Here is a 19,074-nt window from a genome sequence, read left to right on the forward strand (position 1 = left end):
TCTCTATCCCAGCTGCCTTTTCCCTCAGTATATGAGATCAACTTCCAAGCTTCCAAGCTGTGCAGCGATCCCTCTGGCCCTTACTATCCTTAGGTGTCCGTCTCCTATTATGTTTCTTTATATTTTGCAGATGAATGCAGTCATTCTATGTCTGTTCCTCTCTTTCTGACTCATTTCACTTAGCATAATACCCTCCGTGTTTATCCACTTGTGTGCAAATCTCATAATTTTATCTTTTCTAACAACAGCGACATCAGTCAGGCAAAACCGTCAATTGAATATGATGTGGTCTATTTCGTTGTGGAATCGTCCACCGGGAGACTCCTATGTCCAACGTTTAGATTCGGCCTTCTGGAACTGTGAGTTACCATGGATGGTCTTGGTCGACATGATGAACTCAGACAGTCTCTCACCCTGTTCGTTCCATTCTAGGCCATGGATCCTGATGTGAAGTTCTTCAGCTGATCTTCTCGGTCCTATCTTGGCATTGAAATCACCCACAATGATCTTGTAGAAGGTGTGGTCTTCTTTATAGAACTTCTCCAGCTCCATGTAGAACTTCTCAATTTCTCCTTCATCATACTTAGATGTTGGTGCGTAGACAACGAAGATAGAAACTGCAGGCAGTGAGCCACATCTATTCAAATGTAAATGTCCGATTCAGGTTGTTTGGCATTCGAATGAATCAATGCTCTTGGCCAAGTTTGTGTTGACAAGGACACTGACGCCTCCAACACCTCTTTTATTGCATGTTCTGAGGAACAATTCTTCTCCAGTGTTGAAAACGGCATGATGAGATTGGTGCCTTCTTGTCTTGGTCAGACCAATGATGTCGTACTTGATCTTTCGCGCTTGTACCATCAGGTCCTCGATGGATGCATCTGATGCTAGCGTACGTGCATTGAAAGTACAGACAATCATTTTTGTATTCCTTCATTGTGGTAGCCTAGTTCAGCCTTGAGATTTTATCGGCCTCTCCTTTCTCATCCTTCTCAATACTGCCATATTGGTGAAGCCTTCAGGGTCAGGTGAATGAGACCCATTGTAATTACTGGTTTTGGCATATCGAATACACAACGGGTAGCTTGTGAGGCTCTACCGTGCAGGCGGAATACTCTCGGTAGCTTGCCAGGCTTTCTGAGAGGGATAGAGGCTTTTGGGGCGACCTCTAATCGCCCTCGTAGGTGTTACCATATTTGAACTCTATCAAATATGGTACGGCAATTCCGGAAGATGGGTATTTAGTGTCTTATAATGTGTCACCTGTCCACTTTGTGGCCGCGTGGGTCTGGAAAGTGTCCTGGCCGATGTCGCTGTTGTCCCAAAATTCCAAAAGGGATCGGACCACCGTCTCCTTCGTGCAAAATTCTACTTCACAGAGCAGGGAGAAAGGACTGCAAAGTTTAAAAAGAGAACTCCCAGAACGACCACCAACTGGGAGCTTCTTGGCACTATTGCGGCAACATGGGAAGATGCCATTGTTGACAACATTGACGAGGAATACGATCAACTGGTTCAGCACCTCCATGATTGTGCGAGGAACACCGAGAGAGATAGCCACAAAAAAATGCCTGTCTTGGAAAACTCTTGAGCTTATTCGCCAACGTGGTTTGGCACATGCCTCAGGCAACTGCAAGCGAACGTCTGGGCTCGCAAAGCAGTGCAGAGATGCAATCAAGGAAGACCTCAAAGAGAGAGCAGAAGTGCTGGTAGATGCGGCAGAAGCCGGGAAAAGTATTTGTAACGCCCACCTGTCCTTCGCCAACTACAAGACCAAGATGACTGCCCTCCGAAGTCCTGATGGATCTATCACATCCTCCAGAATGGCAATGGAGAAGATTATCCATGAATTCTACTCAAATCCGACACGCCATTTCGTCAGTAAAGAAACGAACAGCACCTGGCCCAGACAAGGTCAGACTTGAACACCTGAAGAACCTGCCGTTCAGAACTCATCAATACGCTGACTCAGCTCTTCACACGCTACCTGTCTGAATGCAAGGTTCCGTCCCAATGGAAAACCAGCAGGACTGTACTACTGTTCAAGAAGGGTGACATCCATGACATTGGCAACTATCGCCCGATCTGCCTATTGTCTGTCATCTACAAGTTGTTCACTCGAGTCATCCTAAATAGGATTGGCAGAACACTAGATGAAGGACAACCATGCGAGCAAGCCGGGCTCTGCAAAGGATTCGGCACTATCGACCATATCCACATGATAACCAAGCTCATTGAGGTTTCTCGGGAGTTCAAGATGCCGCTCTGTCTAACGTTCATTGATTTAAAGAAGGCCTTTGATTCTGTTGAGATGGAAGCGGTCATTGAAGCCCTAGCCAATCAGGGCATTCAAGCTCAATACATCAAGATCCTCTGTGAGCTGTATTACGGATTCACTACCAGGATCTCACCATTCTACAAAGAAGTAATCATCTATGTCAAGAGAGGGGTTCGGCAGGGTGATACCATTTCACCAAAACTCTTCAGTGCCACCCTCGAGAACATCATGCAACGACTGGAATGGGAAGGAATGGGAGTGAAGATAGATGGTCGGCAACTACACCACCTCCACTTTGCTGATGACATTGTTTTAATAACACCAAACATTTAGCCAAGCGGCACAAGTGCTGGCCGACTTCAACCATGAGTGTGGAAAGGTAGGACTACAGCTGAATCTTAAGAAGACAATGTTTATGAGAAACAACCTCATTCCCGACACCCCATTTGCTCTCAATGGAACGACCATCTCCGAATGCAACAGGTATGTTTACCTAGGTCAAGAAATCACCATGACAAATGACCTGGCACCTGAGCTGTGAAGGAGGAAGAGAGCAGCTTGGAACACCTTCAAGAGCGTCGAATAAATAGCTAAGAGGATGAAGAACCTCTGGCTCTGGGCACATGTCTTTGATTCCACTGTTCTTCCTGCATTTAATATACACCTCAGAGACCTGGGCCCTATGCAAACAGGATGAGAACACTATTTGGGTCTCCCAAAGTGAAATTGAAAGAGCTATGCTTAGAGTATCACGTTTCACTCAAATGAGAGAAAGAATCTGGAGTTTCGACCTCTGTCAACAATCAAGAATCAGGGACGCTGTTTTGTTTGCCAAGGTGTCAAAAATCAGATGGGCTGGACACGTAATGATATTTAGAGACGACCGCTGGACTAGAGCCGTTACCGACTAGATTCCACAGGACGTCAAAAGACTGCATGGCCGCCCACCTACCAGATGGTCAGACTTCTTCATCAAGAGCAGGAATGATCGGTTTGAGGCTCTTCGTGTTCCTAGAACGAACAGACGACATTGGGCTACACTAGCACGCGACAGGGACAAATGGAGACGTTACTGGTGCCTGCTTGAGCAAATCGATGATTAACGGGAAGTCAAGTGATCAAGTGATTCTAACAAAACTGTAAGAGCTGGCAAATGAAATAATCATAAAATAAATCTGTAAGGGCCAGGTAGTGTCCAATCTGTTTTTAATACCATTTGACGTGTTTCTTTTATTTCAGTTCTTTTATTTTTTACATATAGACCTACCTGAGTTTGTTAGAGTTGCACATATAGACCTACTCTTGTCACTTAGAAACTTAGATAATTTAAGTCGTTCTGACTAGTATTTAATTATATGCAATTTCTTGAAATAACTACCAAAAAAAGCAGAGTATCTGAAATATATGGATGATTGTCCAGCTTCTTAGATGTGTCACTTAAGAAAGGTGATTGACCTTCTCTGAGTTTAAAGATTTGTTTCTTAGAAATAAATATCTATAATTAGCTGAACATGCAAGAATTTGTTGGAGAAGCAAGTAAGCGGGGGACGGATTTGAAAGGCTGCTCTCTCTGTCTCACCATTTGGGAGGCTGGTTTTAGTTCTGAGTCAGAGGGAGGATTGACTGACCCTGTGCCCTCAGAAAGTATGGTAAAGGAATGCTTCTAGATACTACAAATGCAGATCACAGATTGCAAAATATAGTGGCTTGCTCTGGGACAGTGCTAAGATGGTCTGGAAAATATTCTTCTCTTTCAGGTGCCACACACCAGCCCTGGCAGATTCTCTTAAACATTCTACTTTGGGCAAGAATCCATTTCTTCTTGAAGGCTTAAGAATTCCATCCATAAGACTAAATCTCACAGATGCTTGAGTTCCTCAGGTCCATCAGTTAATCCATCACATCTATCACGTGTTAAAGATAAATCACTTAATCACTTAATCACTTAACTTCCTGTTAGTCGTCGATTTGCTCGAGCGGGCGCCAGTAACGTCTCCATTTGTCCCTGTCGCGTGCTAGTGTAGCCCAATGGCATCTCTTCGCTCCGGGAACATGGAGGGCCTCAAACCGATCGTTCATGACCTTGACAAAGAAGTCTGACCATCTGGTAGGTGGGCGGCCACGCGGTCTCTTGACATCCCGTGGAATCCAATCAGTAACAGCTCTAGTCCAACGGTCGTCTTTAAATCTCATTACGTGACCAGCCCATCTGATTTTCGACACCTTGGCAAATGAGACAGCGTCCCTGATCCTTGATCGTCGACGGATGTCAGAACTCCGGATTCGTTCTCTCATTTGAGTGAAACGTGATATTCCAAGCATAGCTCTTTCTATTCTTCTTTGGGAGACCTGAATGGCGTTCTCATCTTGTTTGCGTAGGGCCCAGGTCTCTGAGGCATATGTTAATGCAGGAAGAACAGTGGAATCAAAGAGATGTGCCCGGAGCCGGAGGTTCTTCGTCCTCTTAGCTATTTCTTCGACGTTCTTGAAGGCGTTCCAAGCCGCTCTCTTCCTCCTGCGCAGCTCGGGCGCCAGGTCATTTGTCATGTTGACCTCTCGACTAGGTACACATAGCTGTTGCATTCGGAGATGGTCGTTCCATTGAGAGCGAATGGGGCGTCAGGAACAAGGCTGTTTCTCATAAACATTGTCTTCGTAAGATTCAGCTGTAGTCCTACCTTTCCACACTCACGGTCAAAGTCGGCCAGCATTTGTGCCGCTTGGCTGATGTTTGGTGTTATTAAAACAATGTCATCAGCAAAGCGGAGGTGGTGTAGTTGCCGACCATCTATCTTCACTCCCATTCCTTCCCATTCCAGTCGACGCATGATGTTCTCGAGGGTGGCACTGAAGAGTTTTGGTGAAATGGTATCACCCTGCCGCACCCCTCTCTTGACATCAACGATCACTTCTTTGTAGAATGGTGAGATCCTGGTAGTGAATCCGCAATACAGCTCACGGAGGATCCTGATGTATTGGGCTTGAATGCCCTGATTGGCTAGGGCTTCAATGACCGCTTCCGTCTCAACAGAATCAAAGGCCTTCTTTAAATCAATGAACGTTAAGCAGAGCGGCATCTTGAACTCCCGAGAAACCTCAATGAGTTTGGTTATCGTGTGGATATGGTCGATGGTGCTGAATCCTTTGCGGAACCCTGCTTGCTCACATGGTTGTCCTTCATCTAGTGTTCTGCCAATCCTATTCAGGATGACTCGAGTGAACAACTTGTAGATGACAGACAATAGGCAGGTCGGGCGATAGTTGCCAATGTCATGGATGTCACCCTTCTTGAACAGTAGTACTGTCCTGCTGGTTTTCCATTGAGATGGAACCTTGCATTCAGACAGGTAGCGAGTGAAGAGCCGAGCCAGTGTATTGATGAGTACTGACGGCAGGTTCTTCAGGTGTTCAGGTCTGACCTTGTCTGGGCCGGGTGCTGTTTGCTTCTTTACTGACGAAATGGCGTGTCGGATTTCGGAAGGGAGAACGTTGGGAACGACATACCCATCCTGTGGAATTTGGTATGTCGGCAAGTGGACATGGCTATCGAAGAGATTTGAGTAGAAGTCATGGATAATCTTCTCCATTGCCGTTCTGGAGGATGTGATGGATCCATCAGGACGTCGGAGGGCAGTCATCTTGGTCTTATAGTTGGCGAAGGACAGGCGGGCGTTACGAATACTTTTCCCAGCTTCTGCCGCATCTACCAGTACTTCTGCTCTTCTCTCTTTGAGGTCTTCCTTGATCGCATCTCTGCACTGCTTTGCAAGCTCGGACGTTAGCTTGCGGTTGCCTGAGGCATGCGCCAAACCACGCTGGCGAATTAGCTCAAGAGTTTTCGAAGATAGGCGACTTTTTGTGGCTATCTCTCTCTTGGCGTTCCTCGCACATTCATGGAGGTGCTGAACCAGTCGATCGTATTCCTCGTCAATGTTGTCAACAATGGCATCTTCCCATGTTGCCGCAATAGTACCAAAGAGTTCCCAGTTGGTGGTCGTTCTGGGAGTTCTCTTCTTGAACTTTGCAGCCCTTTCTCCCCGCTCTGTGAAGTAGAATTTTGCACGAAGGAGACGGTGGTCCGATCCCGTTCGAAATTTTGGGACAACAGCGACATCAGTCAGGCAAAACCGTCGATTGAATATGATGTGGTCTATTTCGTTGTGGAATCGTCCACCGGGAGACTCCCATGTCCATCGTTTAGATTCTGCCTTCTGGAACTGTGAGTTACCATGAATGGTCTTGGTCGACATGATGAACTCAGACAGTCTCTCACCCTGTTCGTTCCATTCTAGGCCATGGGTTCCGATGTGAAGTTCTTCAGCTGATCTTCTCGGTCCTATCTTGGCATTAAAATCACCCACAATGATCTTGTAGAAGGTGTGGTCTTCTTTATAGAATTTCTCTAGCTCCATGTAAAACTTCTCGATTTCTCTTTCATCATAATGAGATGTTGGTGCGTAGACAACGAAGATAGAAACTGCAGGCAGTGAGCCACATCTATTCAAATGTAAACGTCCGATTCGGGTTGTTAGGCATTCGAATGAATCAATGCTCTTGGCCAAGTTTGTGTTGATAAGGACACCTACGCCTCCAACACCTCTTTTATCGCATGTTCCGAGGAACAATTCTTCTCCAGTGTCGAAAACGGCATGGTGAGATTCGTGTCTACTTGTCTCGGTCAGACCAATGATGTCATACTTGATCATTCGCGCTTGTACCATCAGGTCCTCGATGGATGTATCTGATGCTAGCGTACGTGCATTGAAAGTACAGACGATCATTTTTGTCTTCCTTCGTTGTGGCAGCCTAGGTCGGCCTTGAGATTTTGTCGGCCTCTCCTTTCTCATCCTTCTCAGTGCTGCCATGTCGGTGAAGCCTTCAGGGTCAGGTGAATGAGACCAGTTGTAGTTACTGGTTTTGGCATATCGAATACACAGCGAATAGCTTGCCAGGCTCTTCCGTGCGGGCGGAATACTCTCGGTAGCTTGCCAGTCTTTCCGAGAGGTATAGAGGCTTTTGGGGTGACCTCTAATCACCCTTGTAGGTGTTACCATATTTGAACCCTATCAAATATGGTACGACAATTCCAGAAGACGGGTATTTAGTGTCTTATGATGTGTCGCGCAGCCGCACGGGTCCGGAAAGCGTCCATAGCGTCCATGCTCCACTGATTGCATCTTGCTCTTCGCCTTCTGGAAATGCAACTTGGGTGGGCAAGCTATTCCTAGATCGAGTGACAGTCTCTAACTGAGAAGCCCGTCCCAATAAAGACAGCTCATCTAGCACCTCTCCTTCTTTGGCTTCGAGATCTGATTTTGAAGTGGTTAAGGGTTTGCTACTTTCAGGAGCCATTAGCCTATTGGAGTCATTCAAACAGGCCACCTTGCCGCTGTCCAGGCTCAACACTCGGCCCGTGTCTTGGCACTATTTGTGCTGGAAGTCCGACGCGGTGTCCGCTTTTTGCCAGTTCCCTCGGGACCCAGGTGAGCTTTGTGCGCGCGCTCAGAGTCGGCGCCCCTTTCCTTCGAGGCGTGCCTGGTCTTTAAGGTGCTGTACCTGCCCTCGGGAGACTGACACAAATGGGAAGTGGTGCTGGACGAGCTATCGCTGCTGAGCTGGTGAGCCGACTGCACGCTGGACGCTCGGCTCAAGTCGCTTTGGTCACTAGAGTCTTCGTCGTGACAGAATATCGCACTGTGGGGCTTGGTGCCAGAGACACCTCGAAAGGACACATAGTCCCTATGCCGGCTGGAATCAAAGCTGCTAGCCCGTTTCTTCCCTGTCCGTCTCCGGCCCGACTTAAGGGCAGAGGCCTTCCGGTGGATTAAGCTAGACGATTTGGGGCGAACATCCCCTTCCTGTTGCTTTTCCGGACACGTCACTGAATGACTTCCCTTTGTATCAGCAAAGACGTGGGTTAGACCCAGTGAGTGAGTTAGAATCTTCCAAGCCTCATTCTGGATCCAAAGAATCGTTGGCGGAAAACTCTCGTGTGTCTGGAGAATTTCAGCCTGTCGGAGAGCCAAAAACCAGTAGTTTTCCGCCACCTCCAAGAAGTAGCAAGAGCAAAGCACTGAAGGCTGACAAAAGCTTGGACAGTCTGAGGAGCCTGAGCACCCGGAGCAGTGGGTCCACAGAGAGCTACTGCAGTGGCACTGACCGTGACACTCACAGCACCGTCAGCAGCTATAAAAGTGAACAGACCAGCTCGACCCACATAGAGAGTATCTTGTCAGAGCACGATGAGGACTCACCGAAAGCAGGGAAGAAAAGTGGGAGGAGAAAGGAGTGTTGTGCTGACCCAGAGGACAAGAGTAGCTGCTCCAGCGACAAAAGGACTAGTAGCGAAAAGACCACCTTGGAAGTAAGTACCAATAGTGGGGTTCAGGAGGCCAAGGAGTCTAATACCTCAGACGAGATGCAGAATCAGAGGGGTCTCAGCACCTCTGCGTCTGAAGAAGCTAACAAGAACCCCCATGCCAATGAATTTACTTCCCAGGCAGACACACCGCTCGGGAAAACTGCTGACAATGAAGAGGAGCAGACGGAGCAGCCAGCTGTGGATCCCAAAGTTGGTAAAGACAAAGGTGGGAAGGAAAGATAAATAATCAGATCATTTCAGAAAATGGGTGTTATTACTACAGGACCAGTGCAGAAGACAGCCAGAATTTGGAGCTAAAGGAGAACATTAAAGCTTAAGTCCAGGGAAGGTAAAAGATGCAGCATGTTTGAATTCTTGTCCTGGAATGACTTTAAGGACAAAATGTCATTTCCAATCTAAATTTGTCCAGTGAGGCAAAGAGACACAGCAACAAAGAGCCGCTTAAATACCACTGGGCAGGAGATGTGGGCAAAACAGAGCTCATGTTCCCTAGGAGAAATGAGTCTGTGTCAAGTTTCCTCAGGTGCTGTGAGCAGGACTGAGGTTACTTTACTCAAGTCCCAAAGATTCAAATCCTGGGAATCTGCAGAGAGGGAAGTTAACAACACATCCTGACTCTGTTACAGTCCAGCCAAAGGGCATTTCAACTTCAGCATGAGTGACATTCTGGGATCCAACTTCTTGTTGTGGGAAGCTGTTTCATATGTTCAAGAAGTTTTGGTGCATCACTGGTTTCTATCCATTAGATGCAGTGACATTCCAATTCTCCCAACACCCCGCCATTTGGGACCATCAAGGACAGTTTCAGGCATTGTCAGATGTCTCTTGGCTGTTAAATTATTCTTCATTGAGAACCATGATCTAGCTTTTTAGTCTTAAGCCTAAGAAGAACTAATAGCATTTGCAATAATATCTCCTGAAACCATAGTTTGGTGTGAAATACAGGGAATGCTGCTAAAATCCCACACTGGCTTTGATTTATTTATAACTATGAAGCCAAAAGTCATTATTTACATGAGACAGCTTGCCCCAAGCACTTTACAGAGACATACAGTGTCGTGGTTAATTACAAAAACTCAGAAGCAAGAATCCCAGATTTGTTGCTAATTATTATAAGACATTGCTTAGGGAATTTCATCTCTCTAGCCCCTGTTTCTTCATCTGTAAAGGAAATCACAGTGGAGAGGCCAGAGAGATAGTAAAAGGATTAAGGCTCTTGCTTTGCACCCAGCTGATCCTGGTTCAGTTCTCAGCACTATGTATGGAGCCCCAAACACCTTCAGGCACCTTCAGGGGCACAAAGTCAGGAGTAAGTTCTGAGCAGAGCCGGGTGTGACCAACTTGCTCCCCTCCCCCACCCCCACCTACAAAACAAAGAAAACCACAGTAGTTGATGACAGTAATTACCCCACAGGGTTTCTGTGTGGACATCTATTTCCTGTTGCATGTGCAACACTTCACATTGGGCTTGGCACTTGATGCTTGGGTATTAGAATACTTGCTCTATTCCAGCAAATTTCCACGTGAGAACTCGTGTTTCAAGCATTTGTGATGATCATGACTCTCAAGAAGCTCTTGAAATATTGCTTTTCATGTTCTTTGTTCTTGTTTTTTTTTTTTTTTTTGGTTTTTGGGTCACACCCGGCGATTCTCAGGGGTTACTCCTGGCTCTGCACTCAGGAATTACTCCTGGCGGTGCTCAGGAGACCATATGAGATACTGGGAATCAAACCCGGGTTGGCTGAATGCAAGGCAAACGCCCTACCTGCTGTGCTATTGCTCCAGCCCCAAAATATTGCTTTTTAAAGAAGAATCTAAAACACTTCAAGATCAGTTACAATAAAATTGCTATTAAAGGCGTCCAATGAAATATTAGTCTACATGGTTCTTAGTAGATCATTGGGATTGGTTAAACTCAAACTCAGATACCCACTCAGCTGTCAGGGTGGTGGGACTATTGCTAAAGGACTTTTGCTCTCTTAATTCTTACTTATCATGTTGACTGAACTGTGCCTAAAGCACATTGCTATTCAAAGACAAGCTCTACAAAGAACATCCGTAAAAAAATACAGGAGGCAGTATAAATATTAATTCTGCAAATATACCAGGAAGTAATCTTCCTTAAAAAAGTCTGAATTATCAGGGCTGGAGCGATAGCACAGCGGGTAGGGTGTTTGCCTTGTATATGGCTAACCCGGGTTCAATTCCCAGCATCCCATATGGTCCCCCAAGCACTGCCAAGGGTAATTCCTGAGTGCATGAGCCAGGAATAACCCCTGTGCATCGCTGGGTGTGATCCAAAAACCAAAAAAAATAAAAGTCTGAATTATCTGATTATCTGACCCAATTTTAATTTATACATTTGATGGAGCCAATATTTCTGAGTCAGAGTTCCCCCAAAATACTGGCATGATATCAGGCTGATATTCTTCTTCGAAAAAATCTTTAGACAGCATAATTTACAATACTGTTAATGGTAGGGTTTTGTGCCTTCAACATTCCTGCACCACCCTCACTACCAGAGTGTCCTCTCCCTCCACCATTGCTCCAGTGCCCTTTCCCATCCCTGCCACGCCCCTGCCTCCACCACCCCCTCCCTCTTTACCTCCATTACACCCCACATCTTGCGCTAAGCTTCCTACTGAAACCAGTTCAGTGAGGTTGGATTTTAGTTTATTAGATAAATTTCAGCTTTACAAAACTTCCACTTTCAGGCAAAATGGAATAACAGTGACTAATTTTCCTCCCATCTGAAACAACCTCAAAACCAAAGAAACTTTTGAAATCAGTTTCTGAGCTTATTCAAGAGGTGGCCAAAGTATTCTCCTAGAAAGAGAGAAAATAATGTCAGACCACATTTACCCCAGTATATTTCTTGGTGAGTTCTAGATTGCAGCAAAGGCTGGTAACCAGAAAGGAAGAGTCAGATGGTCTCAGGAGACCCAGAAGGCTAAGCCAGAGAGGAAGTGCACTGACAGATTGCCTTAAAGATGGGCCTGGGGAGCTCCTTGGGGAGAAGACAGAACAGTGATGAGCTTGTTCTAAAGGAAGCTGGATAAATGAAGTGCTAACAAAACAAAGCAATTGAAAGGGTTGGACAGAAGTCGGTGATAGCACAGAGCAGGTAACAATTCTCCTTGGTAAACTATTCAGAAGAGTCTTGTCTCAGTAGTGGAGAAAAATTAAGCTAACTGCTATTCTGATTCAGCAAAAACTCTTTAAAAATTAAGACCAGGGCCTGGGAGACAGAGGCTAGAGAACATCTTTGGATGGGGGATCCCCTGAGTACACAGAAAACTGAGTACCAGGCTGGGAGAATCCTGAGCACTGCTGTGATCGAAACACCTGTCCTCCTATGCCAGGATCAGAAGAGATTAATCGGTTTCCAAATAATTTAACTGTATTATAGAACAAAGCTCAAGAAGATTTATATTAAAATTTTTAAATTCACCAAGTCTGAGAACCAATCAAATATCAACTATTCAAAGAAGCAGGAAAGTATCATCCATAGAGAAGAGAATAATAATTGAAACTGATCCAGAATTGACACAGATTAGAATTAGCAGACAAAAGCTTGAAGATAATTACTATAATTGTATTCCATATGCTCAAATTTTTAATTCAAGCAGGATATAAAGAAAGACCTAAATCAGACATCTATTGATAAAACCATGCTGTCTGAGATTTGAAAAATACACTGACTGGAATAAGCCAAAGATAGTATGTTGAAAGGAAACAGACTGGTGAATTTGAAGACACAGCAATAGAAACTTAATAATAATCACTTAATCACTTAATCCCCGTTATTCATCGATTTATTCGAGCGGGTGCCAGTAACGTCTCCATTCATCCCGGTTGCGTGCTAGCATAGCCCAATGGTATCTGTTCGTTTTAGGAACATGTAGAGCCTCAAACCGATCATTTAGGGTCCTGACGAAGAAGTCTGACCATCTTATAGGTGGGCGTCCACGTGATCTTTTGATGTCTCTTGGAATCCAATCAGTAATGGCTCTAGTCCAGCGGTTGTCTGTAAACCTCATTACGTGTCCAGCCCATCTGATTTTTGATGTCTTGGCAAATGAGACAGCGTCCCTGATTCTTGAGCGTTGACGAAGATCAGAACTCCGGATTCTATCTCTCATTTGAGTGAATCGTGATATTCCAAGGATAGTTCTTTCGATTCCTCTTTGAGAGACCCGAATAGTGTTCTCATCCTGTTTTCGTAGGGTCCAGGTCTCTGAGGCATATGTTAATGCAGGAAGAATAGTGGAATCAAAGAGATGTGCTCGTAGCTGGAGGTTCTTTGTCCTTTTAGTTATTTCTTCAATGCTCTTGAAGGCATTCCAAGCCGCTCTCTTCCTCCTGCGCAACTCAGGTGCCAGGTCATTCATCATGTTGATTTCTCGACCTAGGTATATATAACTGTTGCATTCGGAGATGGTGGTTCCGTTGAGAGCGAATGGAGCGTCAGGAACAAGGCTGTTTCTCATAAACATTGTCTTCGCAAGATTCAGCTGTAGTCCGACCTTTCCACATTCACGGTCAAAGTCGTTCAGCATTTGTGCCGCTTGGTTGATGTTTGGTGTTATTAGAACGATGTCATCAGCAAAGCGGAGGTGGTGTAGTTGCCGACCATCTATCTTCACTCCCATGTTTTCCCATTCCAGCCGTCGCATGATGTTCTCAAGGGTGGCACTGAAGAGTTTTGGTGAAATGGTATCACCCTGCCGAACCCCTCTCTTGATATGGATGATTACTTCTTTGTAGAATGGTGAGATCTTGGTAGTGAATCCGCAATAGAGCTCACGAAGGATCCTGATGTATTGAGTTTGTACGCCCTGATTGGCTAGGGCTTCTATGACCGCTTCCGTCTCAACAGAATCAAAGGCCTTCTTTAAATCAATGAACGTTAGACAGAGTGGCATCTTGAACTCCCGAGATACCTCAATGAGCTTGGTTACTGTGTGGATATGGTCGATGGTACTGAATCCTTTTCGGAATCCAGCTTGTTCACATGGTTGTCCTTCATCTAGTGTTCTGCTAATCCTATTCAGGATGACTCGAGTGAATAGTTTGTAGATGACAGACAATAGGCAGATTGGGCGATAGTTGCCAATGTCGTGGATGTCTCCTTTCTTGTATAGTAGTACAGTCTTGCTGGTTTTCCATTGGGATGGAACCTTGCATTCAGACAGGTAGCGTGTGAAGAGTCGAGCCAATGTATTGATGAGTACTGATGGTAAGTTCTTCAGGTGTTCAGGTCTGATCTTGTCTGGGCCAGGTGCTCTTTGTTTCTTTACAGACGAGATGGCATGTTGGATTTCGGAAGGGAGAACATTGGGAACGACATATCCATCATGTGGTATGTGGTATGTGGGCAAGTGGATGTGGCTATTAAAGAGATCTGAGTAGAAGTCTTGAATAATCTTCTCCATTGCCCTTCTGGAAGATGTGATAGATCCATCATGATGTCGGAGGGCAGTCATCTTGGTTTTGTAGTTGGTGAAGGACAGGCGGGCATTACGAATAAATGGATCTCAGCAATAGAAACTACCCAAAATAAAATGTTGAGAGGGGAAAAAGAACTTAAGAAAATGAAAAAAGCATCTGTGACATGTAAGATAACCCTACTTTGTATAATTGATTGAAATCTTTAGAAGGGGGGAGTACCACTGTCACTGTCATCCTGTTGTTCATGGATTTCCTCGAGCAGGCACCAGTAATGTCTCCTTCATCCTAGCCCTGAGATTTTAGAAAGTGTCACATTCGAGGCTCTTTCAGGAGGGAGGAGTAACAGAAAACAATTTAATGGACATGATTTACCCATAGTTCCAAAAAGCTAAAGAAGCTCTAAGCACAAGAAACATGAAAAAACGAAACCACTAAACCAAGCAACATCAGGATCAGATTACTCAAATTATTAATAAAAAGATGTATGGGGGAAAAACATTGTATGGGGAAAAGGGAAGTTATATATAATGTAGGAAAAGAATGGCAGCGGAAGAACTAAAGCAAGATGACAGCAGAACTGTTAAGGCAGTAAAAGAAAATACATCTAGTAAAATAAGCATAGAATTTTATCCAGTGAAAATATCTTTTAAAAAATTTTAAAACTCGGAGAGCCCGGCAAGCTGCCGAGAGTATCTCGCCCGCACGGCAGAGCCTGGCAAGCTCCCCGTGACGTATTCGATATGCCAGACACAGTAACAACAAAGTCTCCAATGGAGACGTTACTGGGCCCGCTTGAGCAAATCTATGATCAACGGGAGGGCCTTTACTTTACTTACTTTTATTAAAGCATCGTGATTTACAAAGTTATTCATAGTTGAATTTTAAACATACATACAACGTTCCAGCACTGTTTTCACCATCAGTTTCAGTGAAAATGTCCTTTACAAACAAAAACAATGGGGCCTGAGAGATAGTACAGAGGTTAAGGTACTTTCCTCACAAGTGGCAGACCTAGATTTGATCCCAAACATCATATAAGGTGCCTGAGCATTGCCAGAAGTGAGCCCTAAGCACAGAACCAGGAGAAAGTCCTGAGCTCATACCCTACCAGTACCCCACCAGCAAACAACAACAACAACAACAACAACAAATAAGAGCAAAATGAAAACTTTTGGGATCAATGAAAGCTTAGAGAATTATCATCAGCAAGGAAGTCCTTTAGGTAGACAGAAGATACAAATGCAATTGGGATTGGGAATGCAAAGCCCTATAGACCAATAGCCCGATGAAGAAATGTGCAAGACACTTAACAAAATTTGATGCAAAATTTATTTAAAAAGTCAATTCATCATAACCAAAAAGGATTTCTCCTAGGAATACAAAGTTGATTTAGTTTTAAATAAATCAGTGAAAATTTTTGGCAAGTTTCCAAATCAGCAAAGCACAAAAAATAACCCCCCACACAGTAATTTCAGTAGATATATATAAAGATAATTTCAGTGCTATTCCCCCAAAATAAATTTGATAACTGTTCTTAAAAAAGGAAGGAAGGAAGGAAGGAAGGAAGGAAGGGAGGGAGGGAGGTACCTTCTCAATCAACTAGAAAAAGAAGGGAACTTCCTTAATGTAAGCAAGAATTAACCAACTATCTACAGCTATATTTATTCTCTGTAGTAAAAGACTGAATCTAAACTAATGCTAATGATAGAAGCAAGAACGCACCCCCCTCCCTTCCCCCCACCAACAAGGAGTAAAAAATACATTCTGTAGTCACAAAATAGACACCAGTGGTTGCTTGAGGTGTGTGTTGAGGGGATTTCAGGAAAGAGGAAGTGAGTTTACAAAAGGTGAGAAAAATCAATCTCTCATGATATTCATAATAAGCAATAGAAAATAACTTATCTAGCATCTGCCCCTGGCAGGCAGGCTTGAATGATGGTGGGAAAATTTGAAATAATGGTGGTGGGAAGGTGTAATGGTGGTGGTATTGGTGTTGAAATATTGAATGTAATCAATTAATGTGAACATCCTTATGAAAATAAAATTTTTAAAAAAGGTGAGAAAACTTGTGGGCAGTGGGGTATAGCACTGATTATGTAAAGGACTTCTTAATTGTTGCATAACTCAAAGCTTATAAAATTTTATACTTTAAAAATGTGCAATTTATTGTTTGTCAATTATTCCTCAATTAAAAGAATAAATTTAAAAATGAAAAATGTCCACTCTATTTCCTATATTTTTTTTGTTTTCTAAACCAATACACAACTTAAACATTTGTGGGCGAGTCAAGATTTCCCTTGTTTGGGGGGCCAAAGTGATAGCACAGCAGGGAGGATGCTTGTCTTACACACAGCTGACCATCTCCAGCATCCCATATGGGCCCCTGATAACCTCCAGGAGTGATTCCTGAGTGCAGAGCCAGAGTAATGCCTGAGTAGCACGAGGTATAGCACAAAAACAGAACAAAGCAAAGCAAAACAAAAGATCTCCCTTGTACAACTCTTACAATTAAATTATACAGAATGAATTTCTAAATTGACCCATCAAAATTTGTTCTTATTCAATCTGGAATGGTTATTATTAAGGAATGGCAGTAAAATAACCTTTATAATAGAGTCTGCATGATTTAAAGGTCTAGAAAAGTTTGAAAATCTTTTCTCATTAAGTATGTATACAGGAATAACAAACTTCTCCAGAGAACTGAAAGGTGGTAAGTGGAACGGGTAGAGGGGTTCAGAAACTGGCTCCTGGCCCTCATTTTTGTGGTCTTGGCAGGTGGAGGGAATGACCCATAGAGAAACATGTCCCCGATCTCCAGTGGGAGAGGACTGAGGAGACAGGAGTGGACAGGTGTCTGGTGAGCTGTGGTGCTGGTGCCCTTCCTTCCTGCTCTGGCAGGCCACAGGCTAGGAGAGCGGCAGTGAGTCACGGGCTGACAGCGAGACTGTGTACAAGCACAGTCATCGTCTGAGCCATTTTCGCTGATTTCCTTGGTAGTTCCCTGATGCTGCCGTGACAAACTAGCAGAAACTTCATGTTGCAAGGAACGCAAATTTATTGTCTTAGTTTGAGTAAAGGTCTGAATGTGGTCTGGCACATTTTTTTCTGGAGTGCTAGGGACCCTGTTTTCTTTCTGTGTCCACTTCCAAACCAGCGCCTACTTCCTTTGGCTTCTGGCTCTGCATCTTTCCAGGTTCCATTTGCCTCACAGCTCACTCTGACATTCCTGCCACTATTTTTGAAAAGTCCTATGACCGCATTGGACCCACCAGAACAACCCACATTAGTTTCCTCCTGCCCAGCTCTTCACCCCCAATTATTCAGATTTACAAAATCCCTTTGTGTGGAAGGTCTCAGGTTTGGAGATTTGGATCTGGACATCTTGGAAGAGTGGGTGCATGGATCTTCATTTGGTCACTCCCATACACATCCCGAAAGGCTTTTTTGGTTTCTTTTGTTTTTCTCTCTTCGTTCACAGTCCCCAAGAAGTCTCTATTTCTCTCTCAAATTCCAACACAAACTGACCTTTACTTCCACTATCGGCTCTCTCACACATTTTTTCCTGAACTAAATCCCTCATTTTCTTTCCTTTGCCAATCACCTCCATGTTGTTCCTCTTGTTCTCTTTTATCAAAGTATATTACTTTCCTTTATTTTCTGTCATGTAAATTCTGTGCAACCTATTTTTTTTTCTTCAGCAAAAATCACCTGGGATCAGGGCAAGGCATAGAGCTGGATCCAAATCTGGTCTCGATTGCTGACCAGTTGTGTGATCTGGGCTGGTTATTAACCTTACTGACCCCTTATGGCAGTGGATCCAACTAATTTCAGGTTCTTCTGGGTTGCCTTCAGTGTAAACAGCTCATGATTTAAAGCATGCATGGAGGAGGGGCAGAGCAAGAGCACAGCAGGTAGGGTACTTGTCTTGTATGTGGCCAACCTAAGTTCAATCAGCAGCATTCCATATGGTCCCTGTGTCCTGTCAAGGGTGATCTTTGAGCCAAGTATAAGCTCTGAGATCTTCTGGGTGTGGCCCAAAAACTGAAAAAGAGAAACATTTAACAACAACAACAACAACAAAGCATGCATAAAGGAGCAGACTCCCTCTTCCTGGCTGGGGGCGGGCTGCTGGCTACTATCTGTAAAAACAGACGCCACATTCACCTTCAAATCCCAGCTCTACCATTTATTAGCCTGGGTTGCGAGGTAAGTACTTTAACCAAAGCAAGGACACACCCTCTCTGGGCCTCCATTTACTCAAACTGGGAAAAGAAACGTGCCAACAGCTTCATGGGGTTAAGAAGAATGAATGACCTTCAGAAACTAGAAATTGAGCTCCCATATGACCCCACAATACCACTTCTGGGAATATATCCCGAGGGTGCAAAAAAGCACAGTAGAAATGACATCTGCACCTGTATGTTCATTGCAGCACTGTTCACAGTAGCCAAAACCTGGAAACAACCCAAGTACCCAGAATAGAGGCCTGGTTAAAGAATCTTTGGTACATCTACGCAGTGGAATACTATGCGGCTATTAGGAAAGATGAAGTCATGAAATTTGCTTATAAGTGGGTGGCCATGGAGAGTATCATCCTACGTGAAATGAGTCAGAAAGAGAGGGACAGATATAAAAGGACTGCACTCATTTATGAAATTTAAAAATAACATGATGTGAGACTGACACCCAAGGACATTAGAGACAGGGGCCAGGAATATTGCCCCATAGTTGGAAGCCTGCCTCATGAGCTGGGGGAGAAGGCAGCTGGGAGAAAGAAGGGATCACTAAGTCAATGATGGTTAGACGGGAGATGTGTACTAAAAGTAGATAAAGGACCAAATGTGATAGCCTCTCAGTATGTGTATTGCAAACCATAATGCCCAGAAGTAGAGAGAGAGTATGGGGGAGATTGCCTGCCATGGAAAGCGAGTGGGGGGGAGGAACGATAGGGAGGGGGTATGGG

This window comes from Sorex fumeus, unplaced genomic scaffold (assembly GCF_029834395.1).
Source record: "Sorex fumeus unplaced genomic scaffold, SorFum_2.1 ptg000131l, whole genome shotgun sequence".
NCBI lineage: Eukaryota > Metazoa > Chordata > Mammalia > Eulipotyphla > Soricidae > Sorex > Sorex fumeus.